We start from the raw sequence: 12,555 nt of genomic DNA, 5'->3' as shown, positions 1-12,555 counted from the left end.
AAGGAAGGAAGGAAGGAAGGAAGGAAGGAAGGAAGGAAGGAAGGAAGACTCATTTCAATTCTAGCCTCAGATACTTACTAGCTGTATTGCTATATTGTTGTGAATGTTTCCATTTAGTTTCTTGAATGTTTTGCTTGAATTGATTGCTGAATAAATAGAGAGTTCACTATACCATGCAATTAGATCCTTAAAGTTATTCACAGCAGCAGTCTTAAGGAAAGCTTCTTGTGACTGATTTTACAGATGTGTGCTAATTTTAAGCATCTCCCCCTTCCTCCTTTCACCCCCTCTCTCCATTCACACCGTTAGCTATCTCTCTATTACTGATGACTTCAATAACTTAAATGTATCATAGTAAACAAGTCTGGAAATGATGTCCAGAATGTTGTGGTGGAATTTAAAGTGGATTTGAAGTAAGAGTATTCAGTCTCAAATTCTGTTCATGCCAGAGAAAAGAAGGTTATTTCTTTTTTCAATCACTCTATCAATCAACTATGGTTAAAAGGCAAATTCATAACCACAAAAATTAGAAAATAGTACAAAATTGAAAGCTCTGATTATCTAAAATTAAAAACCTCTTCTACCAATTATATCATTGCCACTAAAATTAGAAGATGGTTTTTCTGGTTATGTTTTTTTTTAATTTACTAGTTCAGTTCCAATAAATTTGATATACAAGATCTATTGACACAAATATATGACTTAGTCATTTTCCCAAAGGATAAATATTCAGAAGAAAAAATCAAATCATATTCTAAAGAATTGAAAGTTAACAATGACAATATATGAAAAAAAATTTCAAAGGACTTCTAATAGAAAAAAATGAAAATTAAACTGTTGCAAATTAAAATTATACTGTCATAATATTAAATTTATGGTGATGATAAAAGATGAAAGCAATCATGTTGCAGAGGTTTGGTAAAGAGAGGAACACAAATAAGTTGGTGGATATGGAAACTACTCCAATTATTCTGTAAAATAATTTGGATTGCATGAGAAAATTTACTAAATTGTGAATTTCATTTGACTCAGTGTACACACTATTGGGCTTACTCCCAAATAAGTCAGTGACAGAAAGATCTACTCCATGAAAATATCCATATCAAAGACCAGGAAACATAGTTCATGTCCAACAACTGAGGAATGCCTAAATAAATTGTGGCATATGAATGAGTATAATGTAATATTATTATGTTGTACAAAATAATGAAAATAAAAACTAAGAAAGCATAAGATTTCGGTTTTGATGAATAAGATAGAAGCTGACTTTTTACCAGTGAGACCAATAATGTAAACTAAGAGAAAAGGAAAAATCAGTTTCAATACAATCCCAAAGGTGATTCCAAAGGACTCATACTGCAACAAAACTCCTTCTTCTTAGCAGTTTGGTAGGGACTTGTGGATATATACTACATATGTAACAATATATTCTTTGGATCTACCAGTTTTTCTTTCTTATCTTTATTTTTGATGAGGGAGCATGCTATAGGAGATACATATTGTTAAGAAATTAGGCTCTTAAATATAACACAATTAAAACATAATAAATATAAGATAAAAACTAATTGTCTCTGTCAGTTACTACCTTTATGACCTTTTTAAAGTCCCCTTGATATCTCTACTCCTTTCATAAAATTTCCTTATTCATAAAACAAAGACTGTGGGTCAAAGGTTATCTTTTTATTTTAAATACTATGGTTATATAACCTCTTGCACACTATACTTACATATTACAGTTAGCTATTATATTGTCTATTTGGATACCCTGATATAAACATACACATATACATATATATGGACATATGCATGATATATATTACACACATGTGTGTATACGTGTGTGAATAATCTCTAAATTTCAGTTCCTCCTCTCTCCTCACAACAAAGTCCCTTATCCAACTTCTCTCTTAATGGTAGGGGAAGCATAATTCCAATCTTTTAGACAAGGAACCTCAGAGTTATGAAAGACAGATGTATATTTCACCATCGATTTTGTCTGTAACAATTCTTATTTTGTATATTTAATAATATTATTTTGAGAAGAATACAATTGATTTTAGTAGATTACTAGAAGAGTTAAAAATTCTAATTTTTTAATGAATGGTTTTCTTAGGTTAGATTTTTTTTACCTCCTTTTTCATTTGATCAATTCTACTTTTTTAAGGAGCTCTTCCACTTAGCGAATTTTGTACCTCCCTTTCCATTGGCAAATTCTGTTTTTTTAAGGAGTTCCCTTTAGTGGATTTTTGTACCTCATTTTCCATTCTGCCAAATGTAATTTTTAAGGAGTTGTTTTCTTCTGTCAATTTTTTTCCTTTCTTTTCTAAGTTGCATATGTCTCATTTATTTTCCCAATTTTTCTTCTACTTCTCTTGTTTGGCTTCTAATATCCTTCTTTAACTCTTCCAACATGGCTTTTTGAGCTTGGAACTAATTCATATTTCCCTTTGAGTTTACAGATATAAGCGTATTGGAAATGTTTTTCTCTTCTGAGTTTGTGTTTTGATCTTCCCTGTTAATGTAATAATTCTCTATGGTCAGTGCTCTTTTCTGATTCTTGCTCAGGATCCTCTCCTGGCTTTTAAAGTTGAGCTCTCTTGATGGAGCATGGGGGTGGAGTTGTCTCAAGCTTCTTGTGTTGGGGACCAGGGGCCTAGTCACTGACTTTGTGTGCTGGAGCCTGAAGTGCTGGCAGTTGGGGGCTCTAAGGGTCTGACAACCGGCCTGGTGCAGAGCTGTGTTCCTAGTGGTGGTGTCTGTGTTGTACTGAGGCCAGGTGAGGTTTTTTTTTTTTTTTTTATGCATTTCCCCAGGGTAGCTGTGCTGAAGCAAGGGGAGGTTCAGCTGCTGGATGATGCCTGCCCATCAGTCTGGGGTTGTGCTGAAGCTGGGGTTTGTCTGCTGCTGGAGGATGCCTGCCCACTCTGGATTGTCTTGAGGCATGTGGATGGCTGCCTGAGGCTGCACTGGCACAGACAGTGGTTCTCGGAGTTGATGTCTGCTGATTCCCCTGTCTATGCTAATACACACTGGGGATTCTGGTGTTGGCATGTGTCTGTTTCACCACCCTGGGATTCAGGACCTCCTGCTGGTTTGCTGAGGTGGGGAGTGCCACCAGCTTGCTGAGATGCTTCTTGTCCTGGAATGCACTCCCCCTTTACCTTAGAGAAACAGATCTTTCTTACCGATCCTCCGAATTTCACGGACTAAGAGACTGTTCCACCTGCTCTTTCTGCTGGCTCCACTATTATAGGATTTTTCCTGGGGTGGGGGGCTATTTTCTGTTTTTTTTTTTTTAAGAAGTCAAAAAAGGAGAGTGATAGCAACTTACCCCTTACTCCACTGTCTTGACTCCCAGAAGTCCCCAAAGTCATTCTTACAACAATATTGCTATAACTGTATACAATATTCTCCTATTTCTGCTCTTTTCACTCTTCATCATTTCATACAAGTCTTTCAGTGCTTGTTTTTTCCCCTAAAATCACTATCCTCTTCAGGGAGTCAAAATGGACTAGTATTCAGTAAGTCACTATCACTCTCCCTTTTTGACCTCTTAAAAAAAATAGCTTATAGTGATGCCATTTTAGTCTTCTTTGAGAATGAAGGATAACAACCAACAAATTAATAATATTGACAATAATTGTTTTTAAATGTTTGATGGAATTCATTAGCGAATCCATCTGGCCCTGCTGAGTTTTTTTTAGGGATTTCATTAATGGTTTTTAGTTTCTTTTTCTAAGGTTGGATTATTTAAGTATTCTATTTCCTCTTTTGTTCATTTGGGCAAATTTTTTTGTCAATATTAATACATTTCAATTAATTGTCTGATTTATTGGTATATAATTGAATAAAATAGCTCCTAATAATTGCTTTAATTTTCTCTTCATTGATGGTAAATTCACCATTTTCATTTTCAATACTGGTAATTTGGCTTTCTTCTTTTTGTTTTAAATCAAATTTAATAATGGCTTTTCAATTTTATTGTGTTTTTTTTTAATAAACCATCTCCTGCTATTATTTATTAGCTCATTTAAAAATTTTTCAATTTTATTAATTTCTCCTTTGATTTTCAGGTTTTCCAATGTCATGTTTAATTGATGATACTTAATTTGTGTTTTTTTTTAATTCTATGCCCAATTCATAGATCTGTTACTTCTCTATTTTATTCACATAAGCATTTGGAGACATAAATTTTCCTCTAATAATTGCTTTGGCTGTATCCCATAAATTTTGGTACGCTGAATCTTCATTTATTTAATAAAATTATTGTTTCTATGATTTGCTCTGCAAACCAGTTATTATATGGTATTAGATTATTCAGTTTCCAATTAATTTTTCTTCTATCTTTCTATTGTCCTATATTGAATATAATTTTATTACACTGTGATCTGAAAAAAAGATGTGTTTAACTTTTCTGCATTTGTGAGATTTTTATGCCCTAATACCTGGTCAAAATTTGCAGGTTCCATGTACCACTTAGTAAAATGGTTATGTTACTTTCTTTCCCATTCAACTTTTCTCCAGAGGTTTACCATATTTAAATTTTCTAAAGTTCTGTTCACCTTTTAAAATTATTTGTTCATTATTTTTCATGAAGATTTATATAGTGCTGAGAGGGGAAAGTTGAAGGCCTCCATTAGGATGGTTTTACTATATCTTCCTGTAATATATTTGTTTGTTTAATTTGTTGTTATAAAATTTGTTAATTGTTTTTAAACAATTAAACAACATATGTTGTTGTTTAATCATTTTTCAATCATGTCTTAATCTTTATGACACCATTTGGGGCTTTCTTGCCAAAGATATGGAATGGTTTGCCATTTCCTTCTCTAGTTCATTTTACAGATGAGGAAACTTAGGAAAACAGTTTTAACTACATCACACAGCTAACTAGTAAATATCTGAATATGGATTTGAACTCAAGTCTTCCTGAGTCCAGGCCCAGCACTCTATTCACTTTGCCACCGAGTTGTCCATAACTCATCCAATTTCTTTAAAATTTTGGATGCTATGCCATTTGATGCATATATATTTATTATTGATGTTACTTCACTGTCTTTGGTATTTTTAAGCAAGATATAATTTTCTTCCTTACCTCTTTTAATTAGACCTATTTTTTCCTTTGTTTTCTCTGGGATCATAATTATTTCTCCTGCTATTTTTTAATTTAGCCAAAGCATAATAGATTCTGCTCCAGCCCCTTACCCTTAACTCATATGTGTCTCTGTGCTTCAAATTTGTTTCTTGTAAATAGCATATTTTATGATTCTGGTTTTTAACACATTCTGTTATCTGTTTCTCTTTTATAGGTGAGTCCATCCCATTCACATTTACAGTTGTGATAATGAAATATGTATTTTTTTTCCATCCTATTTTCCCCCAGTTTATCTTTCTCTCTCTCACTTTTCACCCTGTCCTTCTTCATGGATGTTTTACTTCTGACCATTGCCTCCCCCATTCCACCTGCCATTCTATTAATGTCTTCATTCTCTTATCCCCTTCCCCTATTTCCCTATAAGATAAGATAGACTTTTATATCTAATTGAGTATATTATGAAAGTAAGGTTCAAACACCACCCAGAATATATCCCCCCTCCCTCCACTGTAACAGTTCTTTTGTGCCTTTCATATGAGGCAACATACCCCATCCTATCTCTCCTTTCTTTCTTCTCCTCATGCATCTGTTTTACACTCCATAATTTATTTTTTGTTCTGAGGACATCATCCAATTGTAGTTAACTCATAGCTATACTCTATGACTATGTTACAATTATTCTAATTGTCCAAAATAATGATAAATTTCTTAAGGGTTACAAGTATCTTCGTGTGTAGGAATATAACAGCTTAATCTTATTGAATCACTTATGATTTATCCTTCCTCTTTCACTTTTAATGCTTCCCTTGACTTGTATACAATGATTAAATTTTTGGTTCAGCTCTGGTCTTTCATCAGGAATAGTTGGAAGACCTATTCTTGTATGTATTTTCTCCAATTAATTAAATTATTTATTTTTAATTTTCAACATTCACTTTCCTAAATTTTAAATTTTCTCCCCCTCCTCCCCAAGAGAGTTTGCAATATGATATAAGCTCTACACATACATTCCTATTAAACACATTTTCACATTATTCATGTTGCATAGAAGAATTATAACAAATGGGAAAAACCACAAGAAAGAAAGAAAAAAACAAAATAAAATAAAACAAAATAAAATTGTCTGTTTCACTCTGCATTCCAACTCCATAGTTCTTTATCTGGATGTGACTGGCATTTTCCATCTTGTGTCCTTTGGAATTGTTTTAGGTCTTTTCATTGCTAAGAAGGGCTATGTCTATCAAAATCAGTCCTCACACACTGTGGTGTTAGAAAGGTGTGTATTTCATCCAATATACATTTTTCCCCTGAAAGATTATACTCAGTTTTGCTGGGTAGATGATTCTTAGTTATAATATGAAACTTTAATACAGAAGCTGCTAACTACTGTGTAATCCTGACTGAGATACCAGGATATTTGAATTACTTTTGACTGCTTGCAATATTTTACCATTAGCCTAGGAGCTCTGGAATTTGGCTATAATATTCCTGGGAATGTTTGTCTTGCTATGTCTTTTAGGATGTGACCTTTTAATTTTCTATTTTACCTTCTGATTCTAGGATATCAGAGCAGTTTTCCTTCATAATTTCTTGAAAGAGGCTGTGCAGGCTTTTTTGATCATGGATTTTCATAGTCTAATAACTCTTCAATCTATTTTTCAAGTCGTTTTTTTATCAATATTAAACTTCTTTTCTTCTATTTTTCATTATTTTTATTTTAAATTTTCCTTGATTTCTCATGGAGTCATTAGATTTCACTTGTCTAATTCTAATTTATAAGGAATTATTTTCTTCAGGGAATTTCTGTACTTCTTTTTCCATTTGGTCAATTCTACTTTTTTAAAAAAGATTTTTTTTCTTCATTGAATTTTTATTCTTTTGGCCTATTCTGCTTTTTAAAAATTGTTTTCTTCTGAGAATTTTTGTCCATCTTTTCCTACTTTTTGTGTTTTCTTTACCAAGCTGTTGACTTTTCTTTCTTGATTGATTTGCATTATTCTCTTTCCCTTGTTTTTCTTCTGCTTCCTTATTTGATTTTAAAAAGCCTTTTTGAGTTCTTTCAGGAGTTCTTTTTTGGGCCTGCCACAAATTTACAATTTTTTGATGCTTTGTTTATACTGTTTTGACATTCTCCTTGTCTAAATGTGTGCCCTTATCTTCCCTGTTACCACTTTAATTTTCTATGGTCAGGTTCCTTTTTTTGTTGTTTGCTCATTTTTTCCAGCCCATTTCATGACTTTTGGTGTCATGCTCTGCCTGGACTGGAGAGGGCACTATGCCCAGTGTCTTCTTCCAGAGCTCAGAGCCTTCTGACCGGATTATACCAGGAACTGGGAACTAGTTGTTGTGCACTGTGAGTGGAGTCTCACACTGGCAGGCATTTGAGGCAGAGTCTTTCCGTTGGTTTGCACCAAATGCAGAGTCTCATTGCTGGATTGAATATGAGGCAGGGCCTCACTGCTGACTTGCCCTGTGACTTTCCCTAAAGACTCTTGCTGTCTTGCTGTTGGCTTCCTGGGATGTAGCCTGCTACTGACTTGCTTGGGTACTACCTGCACTTGACCACAATCTCCTCCCACCTTCTGCTGACCTTTAAAAATGTCCTGGTCCAGAAAATCGGTTGGTGATCCAAACTGGTTTTGAGGCATTGTTCAGGGTTTCTTGGAGGTTTATTTGGGAGAGCTCAGGTAAATTCCTGAATCACTCCCCCATCTTGCCTCCAGAAGTTCCCATCTCAATTACTAAATGGAAGCTTTTGTTTTTTAAGAATTCACTTTACTAAAGAAATCATAAATATGGTCTAAACAAATAAATACATGAAGAAATTAATACATGAACAAGTAAACACATATATGATAAATAAATTGATTTAATGAATGAATGAATGAGTGAATGAGTAAATAATGGAGAGGGGTTGAGGTAGGACCTCATGGATATGATATATGGTAGGATCAGGGTTTGAGTTTTTTGGAGTTGATAACCCAGAATCTACTTTTCTTTAGGTGTCATTATATAATCATGGCATGCTACCCATATTCAAAGGATGACAAGGAAGGCAAGTCTGGAAAGTCTATAAATCTTTTATGACCTTATATGGAGTAGTTTATAGCACTTTGAAACTAATATGAGAATAGTTATGCATCAGAGTTATTAAATAGCTTATCTTTTATAGTACCAACTCCATTAGATGGTTGGCAAGAGCCAAGAATTTGATATACTCCATCTTAAATCTCATGACAGGAAAGACTATGAAGAAGTATTGCATAATAAATAGATTAGATTCAGGATGACATGGGTTCAAATTCATCTCAGACACTTATTTGCTGTGTCACCATGGATGTCATTAAACATAATTTTGCTTCAGTTTACCCATCTGAAAAATGAAGGGGTTGTACTCCCATTTCTAAATCTATCATGTTACCAAACAATGAAAGGGAAAAGTTCAAAATGAGATTAAATGATTTATATTTATTGAAGGAATAAGGCATTATTTTTTTCCTAGCAATCATTTTCTCTTCCTCCCACTGCCAATTCAACAATAATAAAATTTTTAAAACCAGCATCATAAGAAACATACATAGTTCTACAGCAGAAATGGACACATTGGCCATATTAATATATGTTTCATTCTGTATGTTTGATCCATCACCTTAAGGGATGGATAGGGTATGTCAGTCCTCCAGTATCATGATTAGTTGCTGCATTACTCAGAGATTTAAAGGATTTCAAATTATTTAAAATAATGTTGTCATTGTATAATGGCAGTTAAATTAGGTTGCTTAACTCTTTCATCAGTTCACAAAGTCCTTACAGTTTCCTCTGAAACTGCATTTTTTGGTCAATTCTTGTAGCAAAATAATATTTTTCATAATTCTAACCTTTCCCCAACAGTGGAGAACATTATTTAGTTTACAATTTATTGCTGTTATGAAAAGAGCTGTCATAAATATTTTAGAACATATTATTCTTTTCTGTCTTTTATATATTTGTAATAAATCTTAGTAGCAATATTCTTTGGTTAATGGATTTGTGTAATTAAAAGACATTTGGATCATAGTTTACCAGAATGGCTTGACCAATTCACAGCTACACCCATAGTGCATTAGAATGGCTATTTTTCTACAGCCCTGGTAACATTTGTCATTTTTTCTTTTGTCATATTTGCCAAGAGAGACATATTTTCTGCAGGAATAAGAATCCCTCAAGCTTCTAGATTCATGTTGTCATTATGTATTGCCAAAATGACTTTAAAAGTTGTTCCACAATCCATCTACCATCTGAAATATTGGCACAAATGAAAGAAAGCAAGGCTCATTGAATTTTTGTCCAGATTGACAGGATGTTGGCTTAAAAAGATTTCTCTGTTTCTGTCAGTGATAAAATTTCTGAGAACCTCAACTACCAGAAACATGATATCATGGAATTATTACTTGTTACAAGGGGAAAAAAAGGAACAACAAAAACTAAATTGATATTTCTCATTGTAATTTCTCTATCAACTTGTGAGGTGAGCAATATAAGTATTGCTATACCTCTTTCACAGAGGAGGAAATCCGTGCCTGCAGTGTTAAATGACAAAGTAAGATATGTATGTGTTAAATTTGGATTTGACCAAATCTTAGAAGATTTAAGATGAGGACTATTCCTCCTCTGTCATGTTGTTTTCATTGCCAATGATTTCTTTTCTGTGATAGAAAGGCATTGCTTCTTCTCACTAGCAGAATTTATTCCAGTATCAAAAAAGGAAGTTGGAGGATCAATAGTACATTTCAAGAATCTAGTGGTCCTTTGGAAAGATTCCTTTTTAAGTTCTCAATATGTCACTTGAATAAGTAAGAATGTTGTTTCAATGTGGAAATATATTAGTGACTCTCCCACTAACTTAAAAAAAGTATTTATAGTTTCATAAATTAAATCAGCTTCTTATTTCAACAAAATCACAACCACAAGTCATTTGCTTCATGTGGAATATGTCAATGAATAGCTAAAGTCATCAAGGAATTGGTAATTATTTGTATCTGCAAATAGCCATGAAACACCAGAAACATTTCTAATCAGAAGTTGCCAAAGTACCTGAGAGTTAAAAGGATAACATGATTTGTTTCTAATAAGCCAATTTTTTTCAACATAGAAGACTTTGTAGGATAAACTTACGTATCTAGGAATAAATTATCATTTTTGGTTGCTTTCATTTTCAGAATTTTTTTTTTTTTTGCAAATAATATTGGCATATTTCTTACAGAAGAGAAAGCAATGGTCAAAAGGATTTTCCAGAAAATTATACATATATAGCTCCTACTGAAATACAAATGTCATTTCCATTTTTAAAAGGCATTAAAGGGGCAAGGAAGTGCGAGCTGGGGGAAGGGGGGGCGGGGGAACTGATCAGATCAGCTAGCGCAGAAAGAGCCAGAGTGGCCGAGACAGGAGACATGCTGCTGCTGCTGCTGCGTGGGAGCCACTCCTGTGCTGTTTCACATCAAGGAAGAAACAAGGTGTCAGCAAAGGCTGGAGTCATCAGTCATCTTCTCTGTGGGATGGATGTTATGATACATTAAGAAAGGACAGCCAAAGTACAGGATTGGGGTAGGTGCTCCAGTGTACATGGCTGCTGTGCTGGAATATCTGACTGCAGAAATTCTGTAATTGGCTGGGAATGCAGCGAGGGACAATAAGAAAGGGAGAGTCACTCCTCCACACATCCTTCTGGCTGTAGCCAATGATGAGGAGTTGAACCAGCTGTTAAAGGGAGTAACCATTGCCACTGGGGGTGTTTTACCAAATATCCACCCAGAATTGCTAGCAAAGAAGAGAAGTTCCAAAGGCAAGCTGGAAGCCATGATTGCTCCCCCTCCAGCCAAAAAGGCCAAATCTCTGTCACAGAAGAAACCTGTGTCAAAGAAAGCAGGGGGCAAGAAAGGACCCAGGAAAGCTAAGAAGCAGGGAGAAGACAGCAAAGCAGCCAATGCAGACAGCAGGGCAGAACGCACTCCTGCTGATGGATTCACTGTCCTCTTCACCAAAAGCCTGTTCCTGGGCCAGAAGCTGAACTTATTCACAATGAAATCAGTAATTTAGCTGGCTTTGAGGTGAAGGCCATTATCAATCCTACCGATGCTGACATTAACCTTAAAGATGACCTAGGGAATACGCTGGAGAAGAAAGGTGGCAAGGAATTTGTGGAAGCAGTGTTAGAGATTCGGGGGAAAAAAATGGTCCACTGGACATCACCAGAGTGGCAGTCAGTGCGGTAATTGCTTGCCCACCAAATTTGTGATCTACTGTAACAGTCCAATATGGGGTTCTGACAAGTGAGAAGAGCTTCTGGAAAAGACAGTGAAGAACTGTTTGGCCTTGGCAGACGACAAGAAGCTGAAATCAACTTCATTTCCACCAATTGGCAGTGGCCGAAATGGTTTCCCCAAACAGACGGCAGCACAGCTGATTCTGAGGGCCATCTCCAGATACTTTGTGTCCACAATGTCTTCATCAATCACAATTATTTCGTGCTCTTTGACAGTGAGAGTACAGGGATATATGTGCAGGAAATGGCAAAACTAGACCCTGAGTTGAAAGAATTAGAAGCAACCCAGACTCACTTGGTCCTTTTCTCCAATTTAAAATTAAAAAGAAAAAAAAAGTCCTTAACTCCTAATTGTGAGGCAACATCTTTTATTTTCAATTTTGCTCATCTAGAGAAATGAGGTTTGGTTTTTTGTTTGTTTGGTTTCTGGTTTTTTGGGTCAATTTTTTTTTTGTGACCTAAAATGTTTTTATGTTAGCACTAATAGTTGGCATTGCTGCTGTTAATGCACTGTTTCAGCCCTTGTATGAGTTTAGTGTAATCTAGGAGATTTTATAGTTTTATTTTAATGTAAACCGGATTGATGCAGAGAGAAGTGGGAAGTACATTGTCTTTTACATGCGGAAGAAACCAGGAAGCCCTATTTTGTAACTGTATTGTGGTACGTAATCGTACATTGTGTAATGTTTCCTCTCATCACATTGTTCTCATCCCCCCCCCTAAAACAACAACAAAAAAAGAAAAAAAAACACAAATCACATCTAATTTCTGTTTACTTACTGTCTTTTTTTTTTTTATCAATTGGGGTTAAATAACTTGCTCAAGGTTACACAGCCAGGTGTTTACTTACTGTCTTAATGATGGATCTGGAAGTGGAGGGAAAAAAGAGAAGCCTGTTGTCCTTAATTATATTTGCAATTTGGAATTTGTGTGAATTGATTTAATAATGTTAAACTGTTAAAAAAAAGGCATTTAAAAGTAATGTCTGAGTAACTGATAACATGACAATTTAATCCCATATAAATATATCTGAAATATTATTAAATATTATTGTGAGCTAATGTTATATTAAGATAGTGACATGTCAGATGGATGTCTGCATGCAACAAGTAAAAATATGACAGCAAATTAATATTACAAATTTGGTCCACATTTG

At 34.6% G+C, this 12,555-nt stretch overlaps 1 pseudogene; it reads left to right on the top strand.

Moving 5' to 3' along the window:
- The window catches only part of LOC138158328 (core histone macro-H2A.1-like), a 26,586-nt pseudogene extending 14,541 nt beyond the window's left edge, over positions 1-12,045 (top strand).
- The last annotated feature ends 510 nt before the right edge of the window (positions 12,046-12,555 follow it).

Source organism: Petaurus breviceps, unplaced genomic scaffold (assembly GCF_028583685.1).
Source record: "Petaurus breviceps papuanus isolate PSGF00001 unplaced genomic scaffold, PetGlider_PUasm1.0 174, whole genome shotgun sequence".
NCBI classification, from domain to species: Eukaryota; Metazoa; Chordata; class Mammalia; order Diprotodontia; family Petauridae; genus Petaurus; species Petaurus breviceps.
Note: the sequence above shows the minus strand (reverse complement) of the source record. Positions and strands in the feature narration are given on the sequence as shown.